Source organism: Ambystoma mexicanum, chromosome 3q (assembly GCF_040938575.1).
Source record: "Ambystoma mexicanum isolate Mex_15411 chromosome 3q, UKY_AmexF1_1, whole genome shotgun sequence".
Lineage (NCBI taxonomy): Eukaryota > Metazoa > Chordata > Amphibia > Caudata > Ambystomatidae > Ambystoma > Ambystoma mexicanum.
The window spans coordinates 526,023,184-526,044,336 of NC_090926.1; positions in this window are offsets into that span (position 1 = coordinate 526,023,184).

Here is a 21,153-nt window from a genome sequence, read left to right on the forward strand (position 1 = left end):
TCTTCCTCTCTCAGCTCGCACTTTCTTATCCCTGTGGTTGGTGTCCCCCCTTTACCTTCCTTTCCCCTCCTCTCCTAGTGTGTCGTGTATAAAAAACCAAAATAAATCCAAAATATCAAAAATCACAAAAAAAATAAGGCTCTTTTCAGAGCCGCCTTTCACAGTTAAAAAATAGAAGTGAAAATAAATGAAGCAGGGCCCTTTGTATTTTTTAGAAGTCCGCGGATAGTTCGCGAACATTTAAAAAATTGGGTTGCTACCCCATCACAAACATTGCAATTTTCACTGGGAGGAAGTGGTGGCTCTGAAAAGAGCCTTTGGGGGGTGTTTGTAAGTCAAAAATTATAAATGCTTAACACCTACTTCAAAATGGATGTTGTAATTCCAAAAAAGGTTGCAATGCATTTTGTACATTTCTCAGAAAAATCTGATTGCCACCAAAAGTAAGATGGACTCCATCTTTGCGAAAAATGTTTGTACTTTGAAACAGAATATTTTCATTGTGAAAAGAAGACATGCCAAAATCATTTAGAAAGGCACAAACAGCTTTATTAACATTGCGCCTTGCTTTTTTCATTTGTGGACCAAATGAAGAAGAACTAAGCCACATTTGTCTCTGCGCAATCCGTGAAAATATCACTTGAGAATTAGGAAACATGTCCATAACCTTCCCAAGTCCTTCTTTCATAGCAAATTGCAAAACAAATTCAGTCACATCTCCTAAACTGTTCCCACCACAAGGAATTACAATTATGTCTGGATGTTGCTCTGTCTCCAAAGTAGCACAGAGACGTAGCAAGTCTAACCACTTCATTCCATGTACTCCATGCCAGTGTACTTCCACATGTGGGAATCCAAGATCTACAACTACTCCACAGCTTTCTGCATGCACCTTCAACCAATATATCCATGAATCTCCCAAAATCCATAAATCTTTTTCCTAAAATACACAGACATAGCTATCTGTTCTCTCAACAAAAACAGTATATGAGAAACTCTCTTCTGGCAAAACACACCCACTAAACTTTCCTGACCAATCCCTTTTAGTACTCATTCTCATTTGCATGACTTCTGAACCCAAAAATCCCCGGATGTAACTCCCGATGTCCGCGAACTACCGCCATGTCCGCGGACATATCGTAACATAAACAGCCCTTCTACCATTTCCACTTCACTCTCTCTGCCATTCCCTCATTGGATGTAGCTAAGAAATCACATGACCATGCACCAATCACATTCAAGACCTCTACATCTAACTGCATCATCATAGATCAGCACTGCAAATGTAATGTGAATCTTTCTGAGTACAAGTGTCATATCATTGGCAAGCACCATCTACCAGAAATACTGTACAAGTCTCCAAGATTTCTACTTGCGGCTCCATGCATATCCACATGCATGAAGACAAACTTCAGGTATGCATATTTTCTGTACAGTAGATGAACACATTTTCAAACAGACTTTTAGCTTGTGTAATCTGTAAAATGAATTTACTGTATTTTTTTCAATTTCCTAAAATCAACTATCACTTATAAACCTTTCTACTATTTACTTTCTTTATACACACACTCAAATCATGTTAAACTAACATTTTTTAAATGAAATATATAGACTACATATATTCAAACAAAATTGCATGCAAGCACAATCTATGTTTAAATCTTTAAAAAAAATTCTTATACAATTTCATATTTTTTTGTTTTTATTTATTTATTTACTTAATTACTTTAATTTAGACATGACATTGAGACGCTATTACCTAGAACAGCTTAGTTACAGAAATAGTGGTATTCACTAGTATATTATACATTTCACAAGACATAGTAAAGATATTTTTTTTGCTACAGTTAGTCATTCAATACAATTTGTTCATTAAGAACATATCATATGTACTGAACTGATGAAATGTATCTTATGTAAATAAATTAGTATAATGGTTTTAAAGAAGGCACTGAGGATTTCAATTAAAAAAATCAATTTCTAAATTAAAAACAGCGCTATATACAAACAAAGTTACTAATTTGAAGCTTTTACAATTGCAGTGAAGACCAATCTCCTGAAAAGAAGCAGCCGAATTCGAAGAACAAAGAAGAACTAAGAATTTACCTGTTAATTTAAGAAAAAAGTAAGTAGAATATCACCATAATATTTGTATTATTACTCAAACATACTATAACATTAAAACAAGCTATTTCTCTGCCTAAAAATAGAGATTGTGCGCCATTCTGTCCAAAAATCCCCAAGTCTTAAACAGCGATTTACAGCCAGAATGGCCCACAAATTCCTATTTTTCGACACACAAATTACCCAACTCAACCGCTAGAATTTAGATGTTATAGAACAAACAACTGTTTTAATTGTATAGCATTAGATATACTATGTATACTTCTCCACACCACTAGCTTACTTTTTTTCTGTCCTCTGAACCCCAGTTTAGTTACACATTAATTTAATAATACCCATCCCTAGTAGTTGTAGTTCCCAATGCACAATCACACACCATTACATGCATCTTTATCATCTTACTCAAACACTCATGCACACACCACACATACATTGCAGAACACCCCAACCCATACCTTCTTTATTTTTTTCAACAGACCCTAAAGAATGCCTACCCAAAAGTCAAGTCCGTAGAAAGCAACGCAAAAGTGGAACAAATGAAAATAAAAGTGTCCAACATAAGCATCCATATCTAGCAGAATTTGTAAAAAAAAGTTGAAACAAAACAGCTAATACAGTCATTTAGTGAAACACAAGAAGTTTCAAGTACAGAAACTTTGCCTCCTCTATCAAAATGTAAAACAAAGCAAAAAACAATGAACAGAAAATCAGCTATCACTACAGATAAAACTACTTCTTCAAATTTTAATATAGTGCAAAGTAAGCATACCAAGAAAAGTATTTTAGCCAAAATGTACCGCCACAAAGTCCTTCAAAATCTTATAAAAACAGGCGAGAAATCAAGCTCAATGCTTAAAACCTATTGTACGAAATTAATCTTAGAAGCGTTGATGGACAGTGCAATTCTTCTCAAAAGAAAGTTATATATTTTACTGTTAAACAAAATGAAACCACTAACAAAACTAATAACTAAATTACAAAAAAGACTTCTCAATAAGTGAAATGTCAACAGAAAGAACTTCTTAAGTATGTGCGGAGGTGAATGGAATCACACTACGAGCACAGAACCATATTTTAATGAAGACGCGTACAAACAAAGGCAAACAAATACAATTGCCATACATAGCAGTGGTCGAGGTTATGAAAAAGTGAATAATACCATAATGGAACAAGAAGTACTCCTTACAAAAATATGCCCTGAAAACTTAGAATTACCCCTCCATTCAACTGAATCAGAACGTTGAGTGTACAAATGGCCATGCACGTCAATGTGTAACATTCCCAAACAATGTTTCAAATCTTTACGCCAATTCCTCAATAAATATGTAAAAAGCAAAGACAAAATCAAAATTAAATTATGAAAAATATGGATACCTGTCCAGTGCGCAAGTACACAGGACTACAAGGACATTCATTGGCCTGCATTACAGGACCTACTTGTAAAATCACTTTCCATGATATCAAAAGGATATCAACATATCATTCAACTATAAGAAATCTAGTCTATAAACTGTACTATGCTAAAAGTCCCGCTTTAGCACTAGCAAAGTTAAACATCCTTCTACATTGTACAGCAAAAGACCTACTTGAAGAAATTCACTATATCCAGAAAAAATATTTTGGAAGTGAAAGCCATTTACAGAATGAAATAGCTTTAAACCAATAAAGCAACAATTCTACACATGGCAACCTTTTGCTAAACACATACAAAAAAGAAATACTAAAATTTAAAAGTACATCAGCTGAAGTACCAAACCATGTATGTGTATGTTGCCGTAGAACTTTTTATAAAAGTAACACAAAAACAACATACCTATCATACAAAATAGAAGACAATGAAGATTCTAAATGGTTTGAATTAGCTCTCTACCTTGTAGCAGAAAACAAATACGAAATAACTGAGCCCTTAATACTTTGCAGTTTCTGCACTACAAAACTTGACAACAACCAAAGTCCTTCACATGCTATCACAAATAATTTGGAATTATACCCAGTACCAAAACCCCTACAACAATTTAATTTATATGAGAGCATCATAATTCAAACAATACACCCATTTCAAGCAATAATACGCCTTCAACCAAAAACAGCAAAATTACCTCCCTCTGAATTGGTAAAAGGCATTCGTGGAAAAGTAGTTTATTTACCATTAGATCTAAAAGAAAATGTGCATACTCTAGGAGTGCAACTTCCAATGCAGCAATCTTTAATTATCTTAGTAAATGGAGTACCTACAAAGACAAAAAAATATGGCAACAGCTGGTAGATTTACATAAAGTTAGACAAGCCTTCCAATATCTTAAAGAGAATAATGAATATTACAAAGAAATTAATATTGAAGAAAACTTGAAAGATACAACTGAAATAATTCAGGAAACACAAGAAGCTGGTCAATTTGAGCTATTAGATCCTGCTACAATATCAAATACTTTAGACCATTATACAATTCATCCTTTGCACTGTAATGACACCGTAGAAGATGTACTGGAAACTTACCAAATGCGTCAAACAAAAGGATCGCCAATCAGCATATGGGAAAAAAGTATAGAAGCATGTGCTTTTCCTCTACTCTTTCCTACTGGCAAAGTAGGAAGGGTATGATGATAGACCTATTCAAATATCAGCTTCAGAATACCGCTCATTACAGATGTATTCTCAAGATCCCAGATTTAGACAAAATGTGGAATACATATTCCACCTACTCTTTGAAAGCGAACTAGCAACTTTATGTTATGGAGTTGCACACATATTAAAATCAAGATCACACTTTCAAAATATGACAGCTACACAATTATTAGAAAAAGTGCAACAAAAGGATGAGGTTTTACAATCAAATATTACAATATTAGCAAATATGCGTGGTACTAAAGAGTACTGGTTTCGACGTCATGGAGATGTACGTTGTATGATCAGAAACCTTGGCCCACCCTCTTTTTTGTTACATTAAGTTGTGCAGAATATGCATGGGCAGATTTACATGATTTCCTACGCATATAAAATGAAAACAAAACAAACATAGATATACTAACACCTGGAGAACTTTGTTCTTTGGATCCTGTTAATGTTTCAAGATATTTTCACCATTGCTTCATTGCTATGCTACATTTTATTTGTAATAAAACTGTTCTTCCCCTTGGAGAAGTGCAACACTTCTTTTGGAGAAAAGAATACCAAGCCAGAGGAGCACCACATATCCACATGCTTTTATGGATTAAAGATGCTCCTAAATTTGCTCAAGACAGTGATGCCACTGTTTTACAGTTTATTGAAAAATATGTCACTTGTGAAATTCCATCAGAAGCCACAAATAGTGATCTTCACGCACAAATTTTACAATTTCAAAGACAAAATTGTGGAAAATATTGTCGTTGCAAATACAAAAACAAAGGGAAATACTACACCAAATGCCGATTTGGTTTCCCTAGACCAGTTACAAATACAGGTCAAGTGAACAACATCATGTCTTCAGTTAGACATAGTGTTAAAGGTAAGTCACCTAAAAATACTAGTTACATAAAAAGAAAAGAAGAAGAAAAATATATCAATGATTATAATGCAATCATTGCCCACTTATGGAATGCAAACATAGATGTGCAGTACATTGCAGACAATTCTACTGCAATTGCACGATATGCCACAGCATACTTAACTAAAGCAGAAAAGACAGAGCTCCAAGACCTCTGGAATGACCTGTCATCAGATAAAACAGTATCTCAGAAACTATACAGCTTGGGCATAAAAATGCTCACCCATAGAGAATGTGGATCATATGAAGCAGCTGATCGTTTAACTGGTACTGCATTGTATGGTAAATCTGAAAATATAGTATGGCTAAGTCTTGGTCCAGCTAAATCTAGAAAAAGAGTTCTAAAATCTTATAAAGATATAGAAACAATAGCCAAAAATGTTCCCAACAGCCAAGACATTTTAAAAAACAATTTATTGGACACATACTACCCAAACAGAAGTAATACTTTGTAAAACATGTGTCTATACCACATAGCCCAAAACTACACATACAAAAATAATCTGAAACCTGATGAAAAACTGTGAATGCAAGTTTAGTTAAATTCACTAAACCAAATTTAATTAATCATATCAAATTGTCATTAAAGACTCCTCAACATAAATAATTATATTACATGTCCCTGCTACAACTCTTCAAACCATGGAGAAAAGAAGAACGATTACTAGAGAACTATGACTCATATGAGGATGCTTTCAAAGCAAATGAAAGCACTATAACTGATGTAAACTTTACACAGTACAAAAGAATGTTGCACAATGAACAGCAACACGAAGAACAACTCCAAGCCCAACTAGATAAGGACACTCCTGACAGTAGCCAACCTTCTGTACCAGGAAGCCAAGAACCACTGGGAGAACCACTAATAATAAATGAGGCAGAATTAGCTATGATAGAAGTAGAAAACAGCATGTGTCAGTATGAAGATAAAGAAGACTTAACTATACTACAATCAAAACTGAACAATGAGCAAAGTAGCATTTTTCAAGAAGTAACGAAACAAATTGCACATGGTGTAAAACATGAAAATAAAGAATGTTCCTGCCATAATTATAAACCTATACTACTGTACGTCAGTGGTGTAGCTGGTTCTGGCAAAACATTCCTAATCAAAATCATTGGTCAGTTCCTTCAACAATTGACAAACAACAAACTATCAGCTGTTGTCACTGCCCCCACAGGTTTAGATGCCTACAACATAGGTGGTGTTACATTACCCTGATTACTACTATTACCAGTAGAACACCAGAGCAAATTAGACTATTACAAACTTTCTGCAGAAGCTGCAATGGAATTATGCAGAGTATTGAAACAAATGAAATTGCTACTAATAGATGAAGTGAGCATGGTCTCCAACCTGATGTTAGATTTGATTCACCTCAGATTACAAGAAGTACTCAAAACAGACTATGAAGAGCTCTTTGCAGGAAAACACATTATTGTGTTTAGAGATCTGCTTCAATTAACACCAGTAAAAGGTGAGCCTATTTTTAAAACATTAGGACCAAACACTGCCGTAAAACTGTTGGCAGCATTGGAAATGTCAACCTTTGGCAACATTTCCAATACAGAGAATTAACAGAAAACATGCAGTAATCTGCAGATCTCACTTATGCCAACATTTTAAAAAGTATCACAGTTGGTATACTTTCTAAAGAAGCAGAAGCAATATTGAAAACCCGGCACATTAATGCACTTTATGGCGATAATGCATGTGCTACAGATGTTATGGAACAATTAGCCCACAAAAATGTCAATTGTATGGCCTTAATGCCAACTCTTGCAAGCTGTTTCAAATTCAATGAAATCATGCTAAGTAAAGAAATGCAACCAATCATGGAAATTAGCGCCACAGACAAACTAGATGTACATGGTATGACACTACCCATGTGTGGCCAAGCCACAACAAGACTAAATAGTTTAGAAAAATCAATCTCAAACACAGCCGGCTTAGAAAAGATATTAAAATTATCCTTAAATTGCAGAGTAATGCTTAAACGTAACCTTGACGTGGACCAAGGACTAGTTAATGAAGCACTGGGTACAGTTGTTGGCTTTCAAACATACTCACGCGACAACAAAATTCAGTTTGTCAATGTACTCTTTGACAAACTTTCAGAAGTAAAAAGGATAGGACGTTCAACAGCTAGATTCCTTCTCTTCAAAGATATGTATGTACGCAGAGAACAATTTTCTCTAACTCTTGCATACGCAGTCACGATTCATAAATCACAAGGTCTTACCCTAGACAAAGCAATGATAGATATTGGTAACACAGTCTTTAAAGAAGGCATGAGCTATGTAGCACTATCACGCTTACGTACACTTGACGGTCTATTTCTAATCAACTTTGATGCAAGTAAAATAAACGCTGATATTCCTTGCATTTTAGAATACAATAGACTTTGCTCACTATACACCCCCACCTAAGCACATATTCTGTTCCACAAAAATCAAAATGTTATAAAAGAAAAATAAATCAAACAGAAATGCAACAGGATGTCACTGCAAATCCTCCAAAGAGAGTAAAAGAAACTAATACTTCATCAAGTACCACAAGCAAAAAAGAATCAATTAGGGAAAGTAAACCAGGTACTTCTTTAAAGAAGGAAGACAAACTCCAAAAAAAGCAGTTAGATACAGAACTACCTGGACCATTTAAATTCTCAAATATAGTTGGTGTAAATTGCTACGCAAATGTAGCAATGAATATTCTATTTCAATTACCACCAATTGTTGACAACATTTACTTACACAGTACAGACCCATTGTGTTTGCAAATGTTAGTACTTCACAGAAATGCAGCAAACAATACTGACAACATGTATAGTGTTTATGGAATAAGACAACAATTGGACTACTTTGCTGGAATGGTGAAATTCACTATAAACTCACAGGAAGATCCACAAGAATTTCTAATGTACTTACTACAAGTACTGGAAAACAAAAACATACCTATAAATGAAATCTTTCAGATTTCATATATATGGAAACATACATGCACTCTCTGCAACAATGTGACACAAGAAGAAATCTCCAATGAATGTGTCATATATATATATATCAATACCAAATTGTGAATCCATTCCATTTCAGCGACTTGTACAAAATGCAAACCATGGTAGATTATGCTCTACCTAAAATTCAGATAATCGCTCCACGTTAGTAATACTATGTGTTTGTATTACTAACGTGGAGCGATTATCCGAATTGTACTATACTAATGCTTCTACGTTACAATGCAGATGGTACCAAAAACAACTGCAAGCTGACTGGATTCACACATGGTCAAATATCACTTGGTAAGAAAACCTTCACAAGAATAGGTATAATCTACCACGCAGGAGCCACAACCAATTCAGGGCACTACACTGCATATATAAAAAAGAAATGTGGATGGTTTGAATGTAATGATAGTACCATTACTCTAAAGCAGAGATTACCAGGATTTCTTACAAACGCTTATTTGATGTTCTTAAAACCAAAATTTGATAACTAAACTGTATTTAAACACAAAGTAAACTTGTGTTAAAAAAATATAAACTGTTAGAATACTATCTAACTGCTCAAAGATTCTACAACAACTAATCAGATAAATGAATACCACTAAATTAGACCAAAATATACACAGTTAGAATACGCCAATTGGTATCTAACTGTCCCAAAATTTAACAATATCAAAACAAATAAATAATATGTTACTGCTCCAAAAAAATACAACAATCCAAAGTATAAAGCATTATCCAGAAACAACAAGTGAACACTGAAAATAAACAAATAAACTGTAGCATAACAGAAAAAGTTTTTTTTTAATCCAACATGGATTTTTTTTCTCCCACAGTCCCAATGATTTTAGCAACAAATACAGAAACTGAGCAAATTGCACAGTACTCTGATTTGTAATCTACTAAATATGAGGGTCCAAAAAAAAAAGTATATTGATTATACAATGTAATAAGTCATTACAAAATACTAATACTAACATGCTATTTTCTTTTATCACAGAAATTAATAAGAAATACATGTACTCCGGTTACTAGACCAAACCGGAAGTATACAATAATAAGGAGAATCATAGCAGCATATCACATCCATAGTATCTAATACCTTTGTTCCTTATACATTTGTTTTTCACCCAATGTTATAAGCAAATATGAATGTGATATGCTGCGGTGGTTGTTGCCAGGGCATAGAGTCTTGGGTGCATGGCCAAATGGCCATGCACCCAAGACTCTATGCCCTGGCAACAACCACTGCAGCATATCACATCCATAGAGTCAAACATTTCAACTATGGTCTATGGAAACTTTTAATGTCCGCAGACATTATGAGTGTTCTCAGAACACTTTCAACTTGCCAGCGAACAATACGGACAGCGTTTTCAGGACACCCCCTATGAACATTTCAGAACAACGCAATAGTTCTTAGAACACTTTCAACTTGACAACGAACAATACGGACAATGTCCTCAGAACACCCCCATTTCATTTATTTGTAAACATTTCAGGACACCATGAGTGTTCTAAGAACACATTCAACATGACAGAGAACAATATGAACAGCATCTTCAGGACACCCCCTACCAACATTTCAGAACAACGCGAGAGTTCTTAGAACACATTCAACTTGACAGAGAACAATACGGACAGCGTCCTCAGGACACCCCCATTTTGTTTATTTGCAACATTTCAGGACACTGCGAGTGTTCTTAGAACACGTTCAACTTGCCAGCGAACAATACGGACTACGCCTTCAAGACACCCCCTACGAACATTCCAGGACACCGCAAGTGTTCTTAGAAGCGTCTTCAGAACACCCCCATTTTGTTTATTTTTGAACATTTCAGGACATCGCGAGTGTTCTTAGAACACATTCAACTTGACAGAGAACAATACAGACAGCGTCCTCAGGACACCCCCTACGAACAGTCGCCGGACAGCGCGAGTGTTCTTAGAAGCGTCTTCAGAACACCACCATCTTGTTTATTTGCCAACATTTCAGGACACCGCGAGTGTTCTTAGAACACATTCAACTTGACAAGGAACAATACGGAGAGTGTCCTCAGAACACCCCGTTTCGTTTATTTGCGAACATTTCAGGACACCATGAGTGTTCTAAGAACACATTCAACTTGACAGAGAACAATACGAACAGCATCTTCAGGACACCGCCTACGAACATTTCAGAACAACGCAAGAGTTCTTAGAACACATTCAACTTGACAGAGAACAATATGGACAGCGTCCTCAGGACACCCCCATTTTTTGTTATTTGCGAACATTTCAGGACACTGCGAGTGTTCTTAGAACACATTCAACTTGCCAGCAAACAATACGGACTATGCCTTCAGGACACCCCCTACGAACATTCCAGGACACCGCGAGTGTTCTTAGAACACATTCAACTTGACAGAGAACAATACGGACAGCGTCCTCAGGACACCCCCTACGAACATTCGCCAGACAGCGCGAGTGTTCTTAGAAGCGTCTTCAGAACACCACCATCGTGTTTATTTGCAAACATTTCAGGACACCGCGAGTGTTCTTAGAACACATTCAACTTGACAACGAACAATACGGACAGTGTCCTCAGAACACCCCCATTTCGTTTATTTGCGAACATTTCAGGACACCATGAGTGTTCTAAGAACACATTCAACTTGACAGAGAACAATACGAACAGCATCTTCAGGACACCCCCTACGTCAGAACAACGCAAGAGTTCTTAGAAAACATTCAACTTGACAGAGAACAATACGGACAGCGTCCTCAGGACACCCACATTTTGTTTATTTGCGAACATTTCAGGACACTGCGAGTGTTCTTAGAACACATTCAACTTGCCAGCGAACAATACGGACTACGCCTTGAGGACATCCCCTACGAACATTCCAGGACACCGCGAGTTTTCTTAGAAACGTCTTCAGAACACCCTCATTTTGTTTATATGCGAATATTTCAGGACACCGCAAGTGTTCTTAGAACACATTCAACTTGACAGAGAACAATACGGACAGCGTCCTCAGGACACCCCCTATGAACCTTCCCTGGACACCGCGAGTGTTCTTAGAAGCGTCTTCAGAACACCACCATCTTGTTTATTTGCGAACATTTCAGGACACCGCGAGTGTTCTTAGAACACATTCAACTTGACAGAGAACAATACGGACAGCGTCCTCAGGACACCCCCTTTTTGTTTATTTGCGAACATTTCAGGACACCGCGAGTGTTCGACAACGTCTTCAGAACACCCCCATTTTGTGTATTTGCGAACCTTTAAGGACACCGCAAGTGTTCTTAGAACATATTCAACTTGACAACGAACAATACGGACAGCGTCCTCAGGACACCCCGATTTTGTTTATTTGCGAACATTTCAGGACACCGCGAGTGTTCGACAACATCTTCAGAACACCCCCATTTTGTTTATTTGCGAACATTTCAGGACACCGCAAGTGTTCTTGGAACACATTCAACTTGTCAGCCACAACCCCCATTCATATTTGCGAACATTTCAGGACACAGCGAGTGTTCGACAACGTCTTCAGAACACCCCCATTTTGTGTATTTGCGAACATTTCAGGACACCGCGAGTGTTCTTAGAACATATTCAACTTGACAACGAACAATACGGACAGCGTCCTCAGGACACCCCCATTTTGTTTATTTGCGAACATTTCAGGACACTGCGAGTGTTCTTAGAACAGTTTCAGTTTGCTTGCAAACAAAACGGACACATATTGAGTCCTCAGAACACCCCCCATTCAGTCTATTTAGAACATTTCAGAACACCCGTGATGTCCGCAGACAAATCGAACACAAAAAGAACGTCTAACACATAAAAAACACAACTTTCATCCTATCTCATACACTCCCATCTTCCCCAAACACTCCTACACACAAACACACTCTACTAAATACAAATTTTGAACAAAGTTTCACTGCGCTGTCCGCGGACTACTGCAAATCCAAGATGGCGGGCGCTACCGAAAATCTGACGCGCTTCACACTCCACGCCATCCAATCAGTGAATACGTTGCATGTCCGCGAACATCAGGCAAGCCGATTGGCAAATCAGGACACTGTCCGCGGAGCGAACAGGGAAGTGTGTCCGCAGACCGAACACAGATATCACTAATTTTTTTGCACCTACTTTTTGGTAATTTTAAAAAAAACGACTGGATTTTCACCAAATTTGCAAAAGCACACTTTTGGGACCAAGCCGCTGCTCCTGGTCCAAATTTGGTGAAAATCCGTCCAGCGGTTTGGGCTGTAGACGCGAGCAAAAAATGTTTCAGTCTATGGGAAAAAAAAAAAGTTTTGGGACCCCCCCTATAACTTTGCCCCCCCCGGACGAATCCTCACCAAACTTTGCAAAAAAATTCAGAGTGACCCAAATACTTTTTTTGCAAAGTTTGGTGAGGATTCGTCCAGGGAGAGCGAAGTTATAAGCCACCCAAAAAGTGCTCTTCCTATGGAAACACCAACTTAACCATAACTACATGGCCATACCATATATATATATATATATATATATACTAATTGTGGGATATATTTTGGGTTTATACCTGACTTTGAGGTATTTTTATTATGGTGGAAAAAGGTGGTATTTTATGGTGGTAGTATCTACTGTGTTAATTTGTTGGGGTGCCTCTTTTTACAGTGGTAAGACTAACTTCAGAATATTGCCTAAGAATCGGTTTTTACCAGGGCCACTTACCACAACAGCTTACTGGACTTGATACACTCGGGGTGGGCAAACTATACCTTCTCTTCTCGCAGTATTTTATATACAATACCACAGAATTCCCTTGTGGCTGAGCTTCAAAACATATTAATCATTTCATAAACAAATAATTGCACCCACACATACACACCTAGCACTTCTGAAAACTCAATTCACAGAAAAACGATTTATTTTAGATTTGACCACATTTGATAATGTGAACTATCACCTGCAGTAAAATAGGATTACCACCTGCTGGACCTCAGTCTATGTGCTAAGAACAACTCAGAGATATAATCAAAGTACCGACTCAATTTGTTTTTAAACATTTTGATTTGTATAGAAGGTTAAAATTCAAAAACTCTCCAGACATTTGCATTATGCAGTACTACTTCGCAATGGCTTACACCTGGATAAAATGCATTTCATTAGGATGCTCAGACACATAAAATAACTTTTTGAGTGATAAGCTTCACTTACACATTTGTTCCTAGATGGCCAGCAACAGTCTGTGAGGAAACATTGAATGTTAGCAGATAAAATATAAACCATGATTTTTTTTTTTTAAACAGCATATCTCTATCACTAAATCTGTAAGTAAGTATTCCCCAGGCACACCACACGCACCTCAATTACTATATATATTCACTTACTTCTGGTGCTGATATTCCTGTCTCAGCTTGGCATGGAGCCCGGGGTCGCGTAGATAAGCACTCGCTCCCATCAAACAGCCCTCAACACTGGAGTCTGTCCATCTGCCAGCTAGCTGTCACCGATCTGAGCCTGAAGATCTTTTTTCCCAGCTCTCGAAAGTGTCTGTCCGCCCACCGTCCACTCGGCCCTTTTTATGACCTCTTGATGCCAGTCAAGGGAGATCCTGCCCCTTCTAGAACATACCACTGAAAACCACATGATCCCAGTGTGCTGTTCCTGCGCCCACCAACTGCATTTCTGAAGCTAAATGTTAGATTTATTTTTTCCACTTCCTGCGCTACAGCAGAGCAGAATTTCATACTTGTTCAACTTCACCAAGCTCATTGTGCACGCTTGAATCCATTTCACAAAATCGTTTTCAGGCCATTTCCAGATAGACTAATTTGCACTCATTCTTATTAGGGGCCATGTTACATGTTACTGGGATTAAATCAGTATGTTAATGTATTAGTATCAGTTTTAATGCAATTCAGTCAATTGAAATATCACACTGAAATAATATGCAATTTAAAGCATGCTCAGCATTTCTGAAATCTGCATTCCCCATCTCGCGCCCTATGCAATGGCATCCATGTGCATGCTAAACTAATAAGCCCTTCTTATTCAGATCTCCTCCAACCCAGAGCCCACAGCATCTCCTGCTACAAATTTTACCACATTTTAAAATTAACTTGTTAAGAAGCAAGAGAGGAATAAAATGGTGCCAGGTTTTTCCAAAGTTAATTTCTAAAACAACCTTTATGTGTTTATGAAAAAAAGATTTGGCCAAACTCATGGAACTCTGAAATTGAGAAAACATAGAGAAATGTTAACAAGGTAGTTTCTGTTTCATCACCGATCTCAAACATTTATGGATATCCAATACCAACAACATCCAGTTTTAAATGTCTAACCATTAGAGACATGATGGAGTTCATTTAACTGAAGATGGGTATACTGTTAAGAAATAAACACAGAATACCACAATCAGTGATTTTAAGGAGGACTTATTTTACAAACCAAGCTACCTATTAATTATTTTGTTAAACAGGTAATTCCCATGGAAATTCCACAGACTTAATGTTTTATATGATTTATTACATTGATAAGATTGCTCTTAAAAGGGACCTTGTATTTTATTCACAATTACAAATGTGACAATCAAATCCTGTACTACCAGTCAAATATATCAGTCTGCAAGCTTAACACATAGCTCTTTGCTCATATTCTTCTTCTACAGTAAAATCACCAACAACTAAAAACAATCTAGATATCCAATGTATTTCACACACTGTTCCTCTTCTCTCCACCTCACTAGTAATACCCTTATCTGTAAAAGATGTTCCATCACACTCTTCAGAAAAGTCACAATCATTTTCCAAATAAACAATGAAAAAGAATCAAAATGTGGCCAAAACAGTATTGATATTTCTAAATGTGTAATGAAGCAATACAGCACAAAACTATCAAAACGACAATATGAACGTTCTGTACACTCTACCAAATTCCTGTTTAATAAACATATCCATTCCCTTCTCAACTAATACATTTCTTGTGCTTCCAATCAGATAGGCTATTAAATACAATGCCTTCTATTATGCAATTACATCATCTATACAAAAACAACTTTTCATTGCTCTCACATTGAAGTTCTCTTTGAGGTGATTGACACATGGTTACAAACATTAAATCATCCTACTCCCTTTATTACCACTGGAACATGGGTTGATGGCTCACCTGTTATCGATGCAAGATGTGATTTTACGTGAAATTCCAGCAGCAACACATATTTTTAAAATAATACTGTACAGCATATCCCAAAGTACATTTCATACCCAGTGACACACAAACTAATATTCCTTGTTTATTTACACTATGCATTTTTGGAAAACTATTTTTCATGTGTTTATCCCATTTTCCCGAGAATAGAGACCCAACAAAAATACACAACATCCCATTGCAACCTCCTGAACTATTACAGCAGCAGGATTTCCATTTATGTGAGATTACCATGGCAACATTCCTGGCCTATCTAAGCTAAGCGAAAACAATATTTTTACATTTTAAGGTAATCCCATCTTCATCCCAGTTTCCACAAGAATGGAGGCCTGCAAAAAATACACTACATCCCATTGGCTACCTCCTGAGCCATTATCACCACAGGCTTTACAGGAGATCCCAGAGCAACATGCAGTTTTTAAACAAAAATGAACAGTCTAAATTACACATCTTGCCCAGTTACTCACAAACTAACGTGTGAGGCCTATTTTCTGTATTATAAGGCTTTTTTTTACAGTGTTCTGATTCCGTGGGAACAGGGGCCACCCAAAAATACATAATATCCACAAGCTACCTCCTGAGATATTATTGCTGCCGGATTCCCATTTATGTGACAATGCAGTTTTGAAGCAAATTGGAAAAGTACATCCCAAAGACAATTGTACGCCCAGTGACACACAAAATAACATTTCTAGCATATCTATGCCATGTAATAAACAATTTTCTCTATTTTAAATATTTGTTCCCTTTGTCTTTTAATATCCACAGGAATGAAGCCTCATTGGTTGACAACACACTCTTTATTGTGGCAGGATTTGGGTTGCCATGAGATTCTCACAACAAAACGTATTCACTTGGCTCACCATGCAACAGGTTCTTCCCTGTTCTTCCAAAACCATCAATGACCACACTGACACCCTTTCTCCTGCCCTGGCTGACTTCTGAAACCACTCCTTCATCACTGGAGCCTTCCCTTCCCCCCTGAAGCACTCTCTTGTGTGCCCTCTTCACAAGAAACCTTCAGTCAACCCCTCATGCCTGGCTAACTGTCACCCAATCTCCATCACTCCTTTCCTGGGCAAACTCCTGGAAAAGCTGGCCATCTCCCAGCTTAATCTTCACACTGAATCTGTTTGTTGTCTCCATGACCATCAGTCTGGCTTCAGAGCAGCAAGAAGCATGGAACCTGCTCTTCTTAACATCTGTGAAGACCAGCTCTCTACACTTGATTCTAATCTCCCCTTTGTCATCATCTTACTCAATCTCTCTTCTGCCTTTGACACGGTCCACCATGCCATCCTGCTCAATTGTCTACGTGATAACCTCGGTATCCCCGATCAGGCCCTGGCCAGGCTGACCTCGTTCCTCTCTGATGGACCCTCCCAGGCCCAACTTGGGTCCTTCCTTTCCTCTATTTATTGGTTATTTATTTATTTTATTTATTTATTCACATTTTTAAAGCATGCAGCAGCCCTTAGGCATTGTGGTGCTATTACAGAAAGTCTTGATGGTTACATAGGATAAGAGATCTTCATGGTACATGGCAAGCATTGATTGGTTTGCGAGACATAGTAGAGCTTCGTAGTTAGTGGTTTCACAGTAAAGTTTACACAGGAAAGGTGGTCACATGACTATCTTTGGAAACATTACAGCTAGGTGGATGCAGGGGGTGCAGACTCTAAATGCATGCAGAGGGAGCATAGGGCTAGTTAAACAGAGTGGTCTTGAGGGATAGGAGGGTTTAGCTCTGAGAGCATTGGGTAGGGCGTTCCATAGTTTGGGTGCAATGTAAGTAAAGCCAATGTCACAAGCATTTGCTCTTTTGACAGAAGGAACTTGGAGTTGGTTGGCATGGTGACATCTTTTAGGGCGTGTCGAGGTGTTCCTAAGTATGGTTTCTTATAGGTAGGAAGGGGCAGAGAGATTGATGCATTTATGTGTTAGGGTGAGGATCTTGAAGTTGATCCTTTCCTTTACTGGGAGCCAATGGGTATCTTGCCTGCTCAGGGAGATGTGGTCTCTTTTGGGGATGGAGAGAGCTGCGCAGAGCGTGTTGTTTTGAACTGTTTGGAGTTTTTGGAGGTTTTTTGCAGAGGTGCCTGCCAGGAGGGCATTGTAATAGTCACATTTTGCTCCTATTGTTGCACGGGCGATGGAGAGTCTGTTTTGTGTGGTGAGAAAGGGTTTTATGGCATATTAGTTTGGTAGTGTGTGCAGAAGCAGAGGCAAAGGTGCTAACCTGGCGTGTCATAGAGAGGTTTGAATCAATGTGGACTTCAAGGGTCTTTACTGAAGTGGAGACAGGTATGTTTGCGTTATCTATAGAGAAATGGTTGTAGTTCAGGTTGAGTTTGGTCAGTATTTCCTTGGGACCCAGGAGAATGATCTCAGTTGTGTCCCCGTTTAAGCACAGGCCATTGGCAGCCATCCAGGTTTGGATGGTGGTGTAGATATGAAGGAGGGCAGCTTTGTCTTGATCGTATGTGCCAGTGAGATGGAGGAGGACTTGAATATCGTCGGCATAGTTTGTGTAGGCTATGCCGAGCAAGTCCAGCATGTCAAAAAGTGGTTTTGTGAATAAATTGTAGACATAGGTACATTGCAAGAGCACTGTGGCACACCACAGTGGATGGTGGTGTCAGATGCATTGGCCTGATCGGAGTAGACTTTCAAAACCCTTCCTTCTAGGAAGGAAGTGATCCATGATGTGACATTATTGGAGAAGTGGGCTGTGATAGAGAGATGAGAGGTTAAAATGTCATGGTCAACAAGATCAAGCGCAGCGGAAAGATCTAGCAGGAGCAGGATGGCAGGTTTTCTCATGTCCATTATTTTGGTAATTTGTTTTTTTTAAGTCTAAGAAGGTGGTTTTTGTGCAATACCTGCAATACCTGGTACTTCTCACCACCGCATTGCTGCTCTCTGCTCCACCTTTCAGTGCTATGCAGATGACGCTCGTTTCAGGAATCCCTCTGTCACCTCAGCTCCTTCTCTCATCTCTGACCGTCTTTTCATTTATGAAAAGACTCCCACCTGAAAAGGAACTTAGGGAATATTTAAAAGGTTTTGGGGAGCAGAGGGCACCCTCTACTCCAATTAATATTTTAAAAACTACTGTATGTATTTACCTCAAACTAGCAAATGGCATATCTATGCCGCTTTGTGCCAAAGCTGTTTCCCATTTGGTCCAAATCCGTCCAAATTATTTTTTTGCTAGGGGGACAAGTTTTCAATCAATGCACTTTTTCTCTATGAGAAAATTAGTGGCTCTTTGTTCAACACAGCTTTTTCATCTTTTCAGTTTCCCAAAATGTCCAGTTTAAGGCAGCTCAGGGAAAAATATTTTTGTTGGAACATTGGATCAAAGTCCATCCAGTGAGTCTAACGTTGTTGGCAATAGAATGTTGGTAGAATTCTATTGTGAAGAATCCTATGAATCCCGCACTGAAACCCTTCCTAAAGTCTCCTCCCAGGTGGTTCGGAAAAGGCAGACACTTCCTTACCCTGAGCTTTGGGGTGGTGTGCTGTGGGAGGAGACAAGGCCCAGTGTGGAGAGGAGATCCTTTGGGATGAGACACATTATTTGTCCTTTGAAAGGGAGAACCTCTTTAAGTCACCGGAACAGGTAATGGCCTATTGTCATTATGATGTATATGAACCACATATGCAATCTGTGGCTCTGAATGCAAATGTCTTTAAACCTGAACAGACCTTAATAACAGAAAGACCTTGTAAGATATTTCAGGATAGAAATACACCCTACTCCCAAAGGTATAATGAAAAGGAAATCAGAAATATTAAATCATTATCATTAAATGAACCTCCCTCTCTCACCCTCTTCCTTCCTTCCCCACCCCCTCCTCTCCTCTTCCTTCTCATGCAAATTGTTCTACATACTGTTTTTCTGGTTTGATTCATGTATATTGTTATTGCTTCTATTGGTCCATGTTTGATGTATTCTTGTTGTTAAACTGTAAAGCGCTTTGGATTAAAGTGCTATATAAAAACTACAAATACAAATACAAATGGCTATAACGGAATTGAATCTACCGTTACAAATAAGAAGTTATTAAAAAGAACTCATTGTATTGTTGAGGACTACAAGTCCTATAATCCCATGAGTACTGGAACATAGAAGAGGGCTGAGGAGGCATGCTGTGGTAGTAGTGAGGCAATTAAAAGGCCTCCTCAGGTGCAGACACTTGAAGGAAGGAGAATGAGCTGGAACTGTGGCTGGAGTTTGTGCAGTAGCAGAGGCATAAAGAAGAAGAAGACACAGTGTTGGCAAGCCAGGCAGAGGTGGGAGAACCAAAGGGATGCTGCGGATTTCACTGGCCTTTTCTGTGAGGGTCCTGGTCCCCCAAACTCTGAGGTTGTGCAGCAGAAGGCATACAGGAAGGCTGCCTTTCCCCCTGTGAGCCTAATTGCAGAGATTGCAGTACAAGTAACTTGTTTTAGACCGAGGCAAGGAGCTGTTGTCAAGCCGTGGGTCTCGGGAGCTAGAGGGGCTCCTTATACGAGTGGCTGGACTCGAGACACCTTCTGCGAGGGAAGGTGTGGGTTCCTCTGAAGCCAGAAGCAGTAGAAGCTGTGGCAGACATTTAAAGTTGCTAAATCCATTGTTAAACCTTTAATCTTTTGAAACTACATTAAAGAAGTGGTTGTGTGTGTGCCTGATTGTGCTTTCCAAAGGAAGACTGAACTCTATCCTTTATTTCATATGGGCATTCATTTCTTATAAAAGAAGTTAAGCAGTTAAACAGTGTATCTGCAATTGAAGAGAAGAACAAGAGCCCAAGCCAAACATCGCCTCATACTAATATTTAAAGCAGCCTTCTCAGAGTCAAAAAGCTATTTAATTATTACTGTGAACCCAGCAACAGTTCAACCGTCCCTAAAATACAAGTGTGCAAACATTAGTTGAAGCCAAGAGAGTGTCAAAAAAGTTTCAGTGTAATTACTTGGGCTAACAGTTGGCAGAGAGGTAAAGGCAAAGTTGGGGAAGGGAAGCTTGCAGCTGGTAAAAATTATTTGAAGTTGACATAAACTATATTGCCAAAGACTGTGAAAGAGAGAGAACAGTGGGCAATAAAGGCAAGCCTAGGTTGTTATTGTGGCAGACAGAGAAGAAAGGCAAAGTGTCTTCCCCTTTTTGAATGAAAATATTCAGAGGAAGAGTGCCTTGCCTACTTGAACGTGTTGAAGTACTTTAAAGTGAATCTTGTAAAAACCTGCCTTGACTCAAAAATGACTGAACCTGTGGCAGTAGTCGAAAGCACTGAAGCTTTGGTGGTATATCTAGTTGT